Here is an 11,775-nt window from a genome sequence, read left to right as displayed (position 1 = left end):
TTCATCTGGGAAAGCTTGCCTCGGAGATGGTCTGGAAGGATGGTGTTGAAGGCAGAGCTGAAGTCCACAAACAGGATCCTGGCGTAGGTTCCTGGGGAGTCCAGATGCTGCAGGATGAAGTGTAGGGCCATGTTGATGGCGTCGTCTACAGACCTGTTGGCTCTATATGCAAACTGCAGGGGGTCCAGGAGGGGGGCCGTGAGGGTCTTGAGATGGGAGAGAACTAGGCGCTCAAATGACTTCATGACCACAGATGTCAGAGCCACGGGTCTGTAGTCATTTAGTCCAGTGATCCTAGGTTTCTTGGGGACAGGGATTATGGTAGAGGACTTGAAGCAGGCAGGCACATGACATGCCTGCAGTGAGGAGTTGAAGATGCCAGAAAACACTGGGGCCAGCTCGTTTGCACAGTGTCTGAGGGTGGCAGGAGACACACCGTCTGGGCCGGGAGCTTTCCGAGCATTCAGACTCTTAAACTGCTTCCTCACATCTGCTTCATGAATATGAAGAGTTGTGGTCGGAGGAGGTGGTGTGAAATCCTCTTTTGTGTGGGGTGAGGGGGCGGGTGTTGCAGGTGAACAGTTTGAAGGTGGTGATGGCTCTATGGAGGGGGGAGAGGTGGGGGAATGAGTGTCCAAAGTGCCTCTATTGTTGGGGTCGTTGGAGGTGTGAAGACTTCCTGATGGCTTGTCAAAACGGCAGTAAAAGTCGTTAAGGGTGTTGGCCAAGAGCAAGTCATCAGTGGAGTGGGGGGTTTTGGCTTGTAGTTGGTGATATTCCTAAAACCTTTCCACACAGAGGCCGAGTCATTCTCTGAGATCTGCTGCTGCATCTTTTCAGAGTGCTGATGTTTAGCAATGTCCACTTCTTTAGTGAACCTGTACTTGGCCTCTCTGTAGCAGTCCCTGTCTCCGCTTCTGAACGCCTTACTCTTTTCCAGCCACAGCTTTTTGAGTTTAGGAGTAAACCAGGGTTTGTCATTGTTATAACTCACCCTGGTGCGTGATGGCACAATGCTGTCCTCACAGAAGTGGATATAGGAGGTGACAGTGTCCGTAAACTCGTCCAAGCTGTTAGAAGCAGCCTTCATTGTGTCCCAGTCTGTGGTCTCCAAACACGTGCGAAGCTCCTCCACAGCCTCGTTGCTCCACAGTTTTTTGGTCCTCACGACAGGTTTGGAGAGCTTCAGCCTCTGTCTGTACGCGGGGATTAGGTGGATCATGACGTGATCAGAAAGTCCGAGTGAAGCGCGCGGCACCGCGCGATAGGCCCCGCTGATCGTGCTGTAGCAGTGGTCTAATGTTCTCTCCTCTCTGGTCGGGCATTTAATATACTGCTTGTATTTCGGAAGCTCATGGCTCAGATTGGCTTTGTTAAAGTCCCCAAGAGCAATGATGAGAGAGTCCGGGTATGTCCGCTCCGTGTGGAGAATCTGCTCTGCGAGTGCGCACTGAGCTGCTTGCGCATCCGCGTCTGGCGGGATGTAAACAGCGGCCAGGATGAATGAAGCAAACTCCCGCGGAGAATAAAACGGTTTGCAGTGAATAAAAAGATATTCCAGAGAGGGAGAGCAGTGCTGAGCAATCACTGTTACATCTGTGCACCAGCCACTATTGATGTAGAAGCAGACACCTCCACCTTTGGTTTTACCGGAGAGAGCGGCCTGCCGGTCCGCGCGCAGCAGATGAAAGCCCTCCAGCTTGAGCGCGCAGTCCGGGATGTCCTCACTGAGCCACGACTCCGTAAAACATAAGACACAGGAGGAGGCAAAGTCTCTGTTCATGCTTCTCATCAGGGCCAGTTCGTCTATCTTATTCCAGAGTGAGCGTACATTAGAAAGGAAGATCCCAGGAAGGGCCGTTCTCAGTCCGCGTTTCCTCAAACGCACGAGTACGCCGGCTCGCTTACCTCTCTTTCGACGTCTCACTTTCCTGATCAGAGTCAGCAGTAAATCTGCCGCAGATGCGACAAATATTGGAAATAAATCCACAGGCGTTGTAGTCCTGCAGTTAAGGAGCTCTTCTCTGGTGTACGAGTATCCAGAGGAGTTCCCAGACACAGAAGAAATGCACAAAAACAAGACAAAAGTAACGCACTGAAGCACCAGGGCATCCATACGCGGCGCCATCTTGGTTATTGGTTATTAGACTGAGAAGAATAACAAGAGTCATTTATGGACACAAGTTAATAGAATTAGAATAGAATAGAATTCAACTTTATTGTCATTGCACATGCACAGGTACAGGGCAACGAAATGCAGTTTGCATCCATCCAGAAGTGCTTTAGTGATATAGATATATTACAATATATATTAGCAATAGTATAGATATGTAAGTATACTACAGAAATGGGTCTATTATGGTATGTTATAATGTACACGGTATGAAGTATGTTGTGAATATTCTATAACTAAGTATGTACAGGCTGTAGTGAGTACAAGCTATGTACAGGATATGAACAGGATATAAATATGAAAAACTATACAGAATATGAAATAAATAACTTTACAGAATCTGAGATATACAGCTATACAGAAATGGGAACTATGCAAGTTGTAAACAGTTGTAGGATTAAAGATTATCGAATGTACAGAATGATTATTTACACAGAGCTATACAGTAGTGCAGTTAAGATAAGTGAGGGTGTAGATAGTTTCTACAGAGGCTATATAAAGTGCTAGTGGTTGTGAGTAGTGGTTCAGTCCATGTTATTATTGTGTGTTTGAGGGTACAGTTGTCCATTGTGTGTGTGTGTATGTTCAGTCCATGAGTTTAACGTGGGTCAGATGTCAGGAGGCAGAGTTCAGGAGTCTGACAGCTGTGGGGAAGAAGTTGTTCCGGTACCTGGTGGTCTTAGTCCGGAGGCTCCTGTGGCGCCTCCCAGAGGGCAGGAGGGTGAAGAGTCCATGTGATGGGTGACTGGGGTCTTTGATGATTTTCCCAGCCCTTTTCAGACACCGCTTCCTGTAGATGTCTTTTATGGCAGGAAGTGGTGCTCCGGCGATGCGCTGGGCAGTTTTCACGACCCTCTGCAACGCCTTCCAGTCCGAGGCAGAGCAGTTCCCATACCAGACTGTTATACAGTTGGTCAGGATGCTCTCGATGGTGCAACGATAGAAGTTCACCAGGATGTCTGAGGACAGGTGGTTCTTCCTCAGAGTCCTCAAGAAGAAGAGGCGCTGGTGAGCCTTCTTGACCAGCTTGGAGCAGTTGGTCGTCCAGGTGAGATCCTCGGAGATGTGGACTCCCAGGAACTTGAAGCTGCTCACACGCTCCACAGCCGTCCCCTTAATGTGGATGGGTGGATGTGGGTCAGCATTCCTCCTGTAGTCCACGATGAGCTCCTTGGTCTTCTCGGTGTTAAGCAGCAGGTTGTTTCTGTCGCACCACTCAGCCAGACGATCCACCTCCTCCCTGTAGGCGGCCTCATCGTTGTCACTGATGAGGCCAATCACCGTGGTGTCATCTGCAAACTTAATGATGGTGTTGGAACCATCAGCAGGTCTGCAGTCGTGGGTGAAGAGGGAGTAGAGGAAAGGGCTCATCACACAGCCTTGTGGTTCATTGTGATGGTAGATGAGCAGCGGTTATCCAGCCGGACATGTTGGGGGCGGTTGGTCAGGAAGTCCAGTAACCATTTGCAGATGAGGGAACTGATACCCAGGTCTGTCAGTTTCCTGATGAGTTGTGAGGGGTGGATTGTGTTGAATGCTGAACTGAAGTCTATAAACAGCATTCTGGTGTATGTGTTGTTGTTGTCCAGGTGTGAGAGGACAGAGTGCAGTGCGATGGAGACTGCATCCTCTGTGCTCCTGTTCTGGCGGTATGCGAATTGGTGGGGGTCCAGGGTGGGGGGGAGACAGGATTTGAAGTGTGCTAGGACCAGCTGCTCTAAGCACTTAGTGATGATGGGGGTGAGTGCTACTGGGCGGTAGTCATTGAGGCAAGATGGGTTGGAGTTTTTGGGTATCGGGACGATGGAGGTGGATTTGAAGCAGGCCGGTACCACAGCGTGGGCCAAGGACAGATTGAATATGTCTGTGAGCACTCCTGCAAGCTCCCCAGAACACGCTCTGAGAACACGCCCGGGGATGCCATCAGGACCTGCAGCCTTGTGGACATTGATCCTGCTCAGCACCGCTCCTACATCGGTGGGGGAGAGAGTCAGAGGTTGGTGGTCTGGCGTCATGTCTGCTTTGGTTGTGGTTGTGGGGTTCCCTCGCTCAAAATGAGCATAAAAGTTGTTGAGCTCGTTGAGGAAGGAGACATCAGAGGATGCGGGGGAGGGTTTGGTGGTCCTGTAGTCTGTAATGGTCTGGAGTCCTTGCCACATGCGTCGGGGGTTGGAGTTGGAGAAGTGTTCTTCTACCTTCTTTTTGTAATGGTGTTTGGCTTTTTTGATGCCCTTCTTTAGATTAGCCCTGGCTGTGCTGTAGGCGTGTGCATCTCCTGACCTAAAGGCGGTGTTGCGGGCCTTCAGGAGGAGACGAACATCCCGGTTCATCCAAGGCTTCTGGTTGGGGTACATGGTGATCCGTTTCTGGGTGGTGACACTGTCTGTGGTTTCGGAGATGTAATCCAGTACAGATGAGGCGTACTGGTCCAGGTCTGTGTGGGTGAACATATTCCAGTCTGTGTTTTTAAATCTGTCCTGGAGCACTGCGTCTGTCCCCTCTGGCCACACTTTAATTGTCCTCACAGCAGGTTTCACACGTTGGATGAGTGGTGAATACCTAGGTGTGAGGAACAGGGAGAGATGGTCCGATTGTCCAATGTGGGGGAGGGGTGTGGCTTTGTAGGCTCCAGCTCCAGCCTAAGTTGAACAAGTTGAACAATTGGAGACAGAATATGATGATATGAACCTTTTTAATTCATTAAGGTCATCTTGACACAGAGAATTAGAAGAATCTTAAAACTGTCCATCACACACCTGAAAGGAGACTTTAAACTTCTGATCAGCTGATTTTACAGCTGTGACAGTGTGTTTACACAACAACCACAAGTTCCTGTAAACCAGCTGATTTCCTCTCAGCAGTTCAGCTTACATGTAGCCTCTCAGAAACTGTCATGTCCATGGATGTTAGCAAGTTATTTAACTTTCTCTTTCGGAGCAGCGGCCCGCCTCTGGAAGCTTCCCCTCCAGTGCTCTCCCTTGTGAAATAAACAAGACAAACCCTGCTGTTCATATCACACAATTCCCACAACAAGCTGGCGCTACATCACTAACTCTACTCTCCTCCACTTCACATATCCTGCCCTGTAATGTTCCTTATATTCTGTTGTTTCCTGCCCACAAATAAACCTGTTAGATTCTGTGTATTGTGTCTGCTTTTGGGTTACAGCAAGTGAAGCAGAGATTAATATGATTTTTAACTGATGGCTCTTAGATCCATTCACTGAATTTAACCTTCAGACAAACTTTATACCATCTAAGACAGTGTACTGTCAGTACAATTAACAAAGCTAACTTCATTGGCTTTGTTAATTGAATAATAAGATGTCTGTCGGGATGATATTTCTCCTCTCCTTTCATAAATGATGGTTCAGTATATTCACTGCTAAAGGAGGTTATAAAGACAGCACTCAAGCTCTTTTGCTAAGCACCTAGAGCATTTGTACCTGTTACCATACAGACACTTCCAGGTCACTTCTCTTAGTTAGGAACGTTCCTGAGCAAAACTATTTAATTATTTGAACATGCCCCTGGATTTTAATTGGGTGGGTTTATTAAAGATGAGCTAACTGCAGTGCAGATCGAATGACGCTGTGGTCCCAGTAAAGTGATCATGCAGCAGAAAGTTAAAGGCAAGTCCTTTTCAGTCGTTAACTTAACCGACATTTTACCGCTGATTACTGATTTCTGTAAAATACCAGCAGCTTTGATCTAACAGTAGTATTTGAACCATCAGGCATGAGTTCAGGATCACTGGTCAGAAATGAAAACTTTGTAATAAAATAAAAATAACAACAAAAACATCAATCTGTCTATATATCTGTGTATGCACACACACGTTTGTAGCTGAGTTTTAACGTCTAATTTTATATGTTGTTAAAACTTGTCATCTGGTAGAACAAACTTTATTCTCTAAAGTGCATCAGTAAACCCTGCAGTCTTTGGAGTTTCCCACAAATCATCTGATTTACATCACTGTTTATCTGTTTCTGATTTATTGTTATCATCGACATTCATCTACACTTATGTGCTACAACCAGTCAGGACACAGGAACACAAACCATTTTCTTCCTCTCTTTCATCTTTGTTTTATTACTTTCATTCTATTCAACATTTTCATTTTACTCTTTATAACTTTCACTGTTTTTGTCCTTTGAAACAACTAATAATAATCCATGCTCAATAATCCAGGTAAGCAAATCTCAGAAAGTTGATTCTGTTCATTTGATTGTTAATATGCAAGTTGTTATGACTATTGATGAGAGACCATGAGTTATACACAGCAGTGTAAGCTGATGGGATTCTCATCTTAGGGATGTCCACTCCCATTTTTCACATTTATAAAACTGGCTCAGTGTGGTGCTGGTTTCAATCACTATGCAGCTGCACTGTTTATAAGGAGGAAGAAGTCACTTCAAGGAGGAAAATTTTTCACACTGAAAATGCTGCATCAGGTGAAGAGAGTCAACTTTGTTGTATAAAGAGGAAAATGAATATATATATTAAAAAAACCATGACTGAATGTATCTGTAAAGGTACACACATAATGGACATTCAGTTTGTCTATTTCTTATTACCTTTGTGTTTTGTATATAATCTCTAAATGTCACTGAGAAGCAGATGAGTCGATCCTCTGGTGATAAAGTGCTCATTGATTGAAGTTTAATTTCTGCTTCATTTTCACAGTTCATTCATTTTCATAATGCCTGCTGATTGAAACTCACTTCCACCTGTGAGCTCCATAAAGAGCAGTGGATTTTATCACATGTGACTCTGCTTCAGTCACATCCCAGCAATGAATTAAAGTCATTATGGTTTAATTTAAATTAATATAAAAAGTGAAGAAAGAACAAATAATACAAGAATCCAAAATGTAGTTTGATTTCATCATAAAAAAATAGATAGGGGAGAGCGGGGTAAGTTGTCACACGGGTAAGTTGTCACACTGTTCATAACTCCAACACTAGAGGCTCTATCTCAAAAATGAAATAGCCACTTTGTGTGACTTCTTCTATAGTCAACCTCCTGTTCACATGTGGTCAAGACTGCTCTAATCTGAGGTGAGCACATCTTTTTTATTTTTTTGACCTAAAAGGAAAAATAAATCACTTTAACTTTTCTTCAGTACAACTTTGTTAGGTATAGATGTTACAAATTATTATTTTACACAAAATAGAGGAGACATTAACGTGTCTTTTGATACTTCAGCTGATGTGCTATGTTGAGCTAACCCTGACATTTAGCCAAAATTAGCATAAATGTCAGTTTGGGGCAAGTTGTCTCATTAACTTTGGGGCAAGTCATCACATGTGACAACTTGCCCCAGTACAAATAAATGCTCCAAAAAATTGTGATATTGTAATTCATTTGTATTTGTAATAAGGTTTTTGAAGAAAGGAAGGAGAGGCAGGAATTAAGGAAGGAAGGAAGGAAGAAAGTAAGATGGTTCGAAATTATCAAGGAAAGACAGAGCGTGGCAGAACACCACCTGACATTATGTTAAAGGCAGTCAGGCAGGTAAAGATGCAGAACAAATCAATCAGAAGTACAGCAAAGGATTTTGACATAAATTACCGTACTCTAACTCGGTATTGTCAAAAGATTACCAGAGAAGAAATTGAAAGTCAGACAGCCATGCCAACAACAATGGTTGGTTATACAACGCCAAGGAAGATTTTTTCCCCTGATTTGGAAAAGCAGCTTGTTGAGTATATTACTAGGTCAGCTGACATTTATTTTGGTCTGTCACCAAGTGAGGTCAGAAAGCTTGCCTACCAGTTTGCTGTGGCACACGAACTGAAGTTTGTGCCTTTGTGGGCAGAAAAAGAAAAGGCCAGCAATGAGTGGTTTACAGGCTTTTTAAAGCGGCATACAACATTGTCACTGAGAAAGCCAGAAGCAACTAGCCTTGCCAGGGCAAGTAGCTTCAACAGAGAGAATGTCAATGCTTTCTTTGACAACTTAGAGAAAGTGTTATGCAAATATGAGTTTGGACCAGGAGACATTTGGAATGTTGATGAAACTGGGGTCACCACTGTACATAAACCAGACAAAGTGTTGGCCAGACGTGGATTCAAACAAGTAGGGTCATTGACCTCTGCTGAAAGGGGAACCCTTGTCACACTGGCCTGTGCTGTCTCAGCCATAGGGAATAGTTTACCTCCATACTTTATTTTCCCGCGTGTCCACTTCCGTGACCATTTCCTGATCAACGGGCCACCCGGCAGCAAAGGAGGGGCAAATTCCTCTGGATGGATGAAAGACACACACTTTGTTGAATTCCTGCAACATTTCAATGAACATACAAAGTGTTCAAAGGAGAAGCCCTGTTTACTCCTTTTGGACAACCACGAGTCTCATCTGTCCATTGATGGACTCAATTATGCCAAAGCAAATGGCATAATCATGCTGTCATTCCCACCCCACTGCTCACATCGGCTCCAACCATTAGACAGGTCTGTCTACGGGCCACTAAAGAGGCACATCAACAGCACATGTGATGCCTGGATGAGGAACAACCCTGGGAAGACAATGTCTATTTATGACATTCCTGGGATTGTGGCAATTGCATATCCTCTGGCTGCAACCCCATTGAACATTCAGGCTGGTTTTAGGGTGGCTGGGATTCAACCTTACAACAGAAATGTATTTCTGGAAGCCGAGTTTGCACCATCCTACGTCACAGATCGCCCTATTCCGGACCCTGCCCTGCCAGGCCCCAGCACCAACTCTGCACTGCCAGGCCCCAGCACTACCTCTGCACTGCCAGGCCCCAGCACCAACTCTGCACTGCTAGGCCCCAGCACCACCTCTGCACTGCTAGGCCCCAGCACCAACTCTGAACTGCCAAGCTCCAGCACCATCTCTATCACGAGCTCACCCTTACCCAGCATTGCAATTACTGACAGGGGACTACCAACTCCAGAGGACATCCGGCCATATCCAAAAGCTGGCCGCCGAAAACCATCCAGCAAAGGAAGAAAACGACGCAAATCAGCAATTCTAACCGACACAACGCAGCTAAAAGAAGAAAAATAATTCAAGAGTCATCATCAGATGATGAAGAGTGCTTCTGCCTTGTCTGTGTGGAGCCATTTTCAAACAGTTGTCCAAAAGAGACCTGGGTAAAATGCGTAAAATGCAACAAATGGGCCCATGATGCTTGCACCTCAGGCCAGGCAATTTATGTGTGCCAGAATTGTGACTCTGAAGTTGAGTCTGATTAATCAGAAATAGGGCATCTGTTTTGTTCAGAGGATAAACATGTTAAGTAAAGCAAGTTATTTGCAGCATTCCATTCAGTTATGATGGATTTATGTGCAAGCCAGAGAACATTTGAGTTTAAAGTTCAAACTAAAGTTTTCTTTCTACTTAATGTTTTGATTAAAATGTGTATTGGATTGAAATAATTGTTTTTTTTTCCAAATTCTCTTGGCATAATTGTTCAAATTTCCAGTTTTGGTTTGAATTTAACAATTAAAATCAATGATCACAATTAAGTATTTGTGTTCTTATTTTAAGAAAGCACAGACACCAGGGTAATCCCCGGGATTTACACAAAGAAAACGAAAGAAAAAAAAACGTAAAGTAAAATTTACTGCTTAATGAGAGTTCTCAATATTATTAATAGCTTTTGTTTTTAGCCGGCATTTTCACTCTATGAAAGTAAGTATTTAAAGTTTCCAATAATTTAACAAATAACAAAAGCCTAAGTGTTGATGAAAATAGCTTAAAGTTCACACATATTTATGCAGAACTTTAATTACTATACTTTTCCTCTCACACACAATCACACTCTGCTGGTTTGTCTACAACATATGTTTTGCTTTCACTTTCTTTTGCATTCTTTGTTTAACCTTTATCATATTTATCTAATATTATAGTTTTGTCTTCCTTTGTACAATGACTTGCTTTGCTGCCAGTAGACTTATCCATGTTTGTGACTGTTGTTTTCTGAGATTTCTAAAGTGAAGTTTATTTATAAAGATAAAAAGGGTTAAAAAAGCTTAAAAATGTTGGTGAGCAGTAAATAAAAAAGGGTTAAACACACAGTATTGCTCTCGAACAGCTCCTCTTATTGGAGTGGGGAATAACAACTACCCTCCCTCTTCTTCCTGCCCTTAAACACAGATTTTTAGCACAGGCACCATACTGAGCACAGGTGGAAGAGAAAACATGGAAATGAGATTTTTTGTACTGGATCAAAAAGTAAACACCTTGCAGCTCAGGTTAACTGCAGAAAATCAAAGGTGAAAGAATAGAGGCAGAAAATAGGTTTTAGTTCATTAATATCACAGGTTTTGAGTTGAAAGTTCACCAAGAACCTCTTGTTCCTGATCTTTATTGGTCCTATACTATATCTCCGGTATGTGTCCATCCCTACTGTATACAAGGTTCTAGTGTCTTTTACCAACCAATGAAATCAGTTGAAAATTGAGGACCTTCAACATGCAGGAAAGTCTGGGGTGCAGTGAGGCTGGACTGACTTGCTGACAAGAGGCATGATGAGGGTGAGTGTGATTTTTCTTCTGAGTAGTTGACTGTGAAGAATCTGTGGAAACTAACCACAGATCTGGAATCAGGACAGCAGGACCAGGTGAAGAAAAACACTGGAGCGCTCCAACTGATCCAGTAAATGGCTGCATCTGCTGGATTCATTATCTGGTTGCATTGTTGTGTCATGTAGCGGAGTGTGTTGAAATGAGGACCCAAATGCTCTGATGTCAAGAGGCAGAATTTACTACACCAGAAATATTCTCACCATTCACTGACAGAACCACGTGGACAATGTATTACCTCTGGAGTTACAGTCACAAATGCCATTTAAAACTTTACAGTGCAAAACAGAAGCCTTGCTTTAATCATCTGGGGTGTGTGTCACACAAACATGTGTTGTGGTCACAAGAACCAGTTTACTGGATTTATTTTGGAACAACTGGAAACCTTGAGATTTAAACAAAAGAAAAACAAAAAAGAACATCCAGATTGTTATATCTGGTTATGACTGCTCTTGGCAAAGGCAGATGTGTGTGAAGGATGAATGGGAGAAAATAACACCTGAAATGCTTCATCGCTCTGTATCCTCAGTTCCAAAGTGAGGATACAGAGACTTTGCAAACTTTACAAAGTGATAGAGAAAAAAAAATTTCAAATATTGACATACGACAAATGTATATTAACAAATGAAATGACATTTTGGTTATCTTTTATGCATAACAGAAAACCTTAAAATAATGTGGTTCAAACCTCAAAACACCAGGAATGTAAAATGTTCAACAGATATGGTTCCCTCGTACAAACTGTTTCTCTTATCGATTTTTTTGGTCTTCCAGTCATTCTGATAGAAGTTCATCTTGGCTTCATCTTTTCAAGACTTTATTTTCAGTGCTGTGCAGGCTATCCTTCTTGTTCCTGAGCGTAGCCAGTGGTTTGCATCTGGTTGTAAACTCTTGAGAGGAGATATGTCTGTGAAGGTTCTCAGTCATCAAGAACTCGTAGTCCAAGGAGTTTGGGAAGAAAAGCGTCTGGACTTCTTTAAGTTGCTTGAAGACGTTTCACCTCTCATTTGAGAAGCTTCTTCAGCTCTACGGTCAAATGGTGGAG

Source organism: Aulonocara stuartgranti (genome assembly GCF_965226115.1).
Source record: "Aulonocara stuartgranti genome assembly, chromosome: 3".
In the NCBI taxonomy this organism is placed as follows: Eukaryota; Metazoa; Chordata; class Actinopteri; order Cichliformes; family Cichlidae; genus Aulonocara; species Aulonocara stuartgranti.
The sequence above is the reverse complement of the archived record's forward strand: the minus strand, read 5'-3'. Positions refer to the sequence as shown.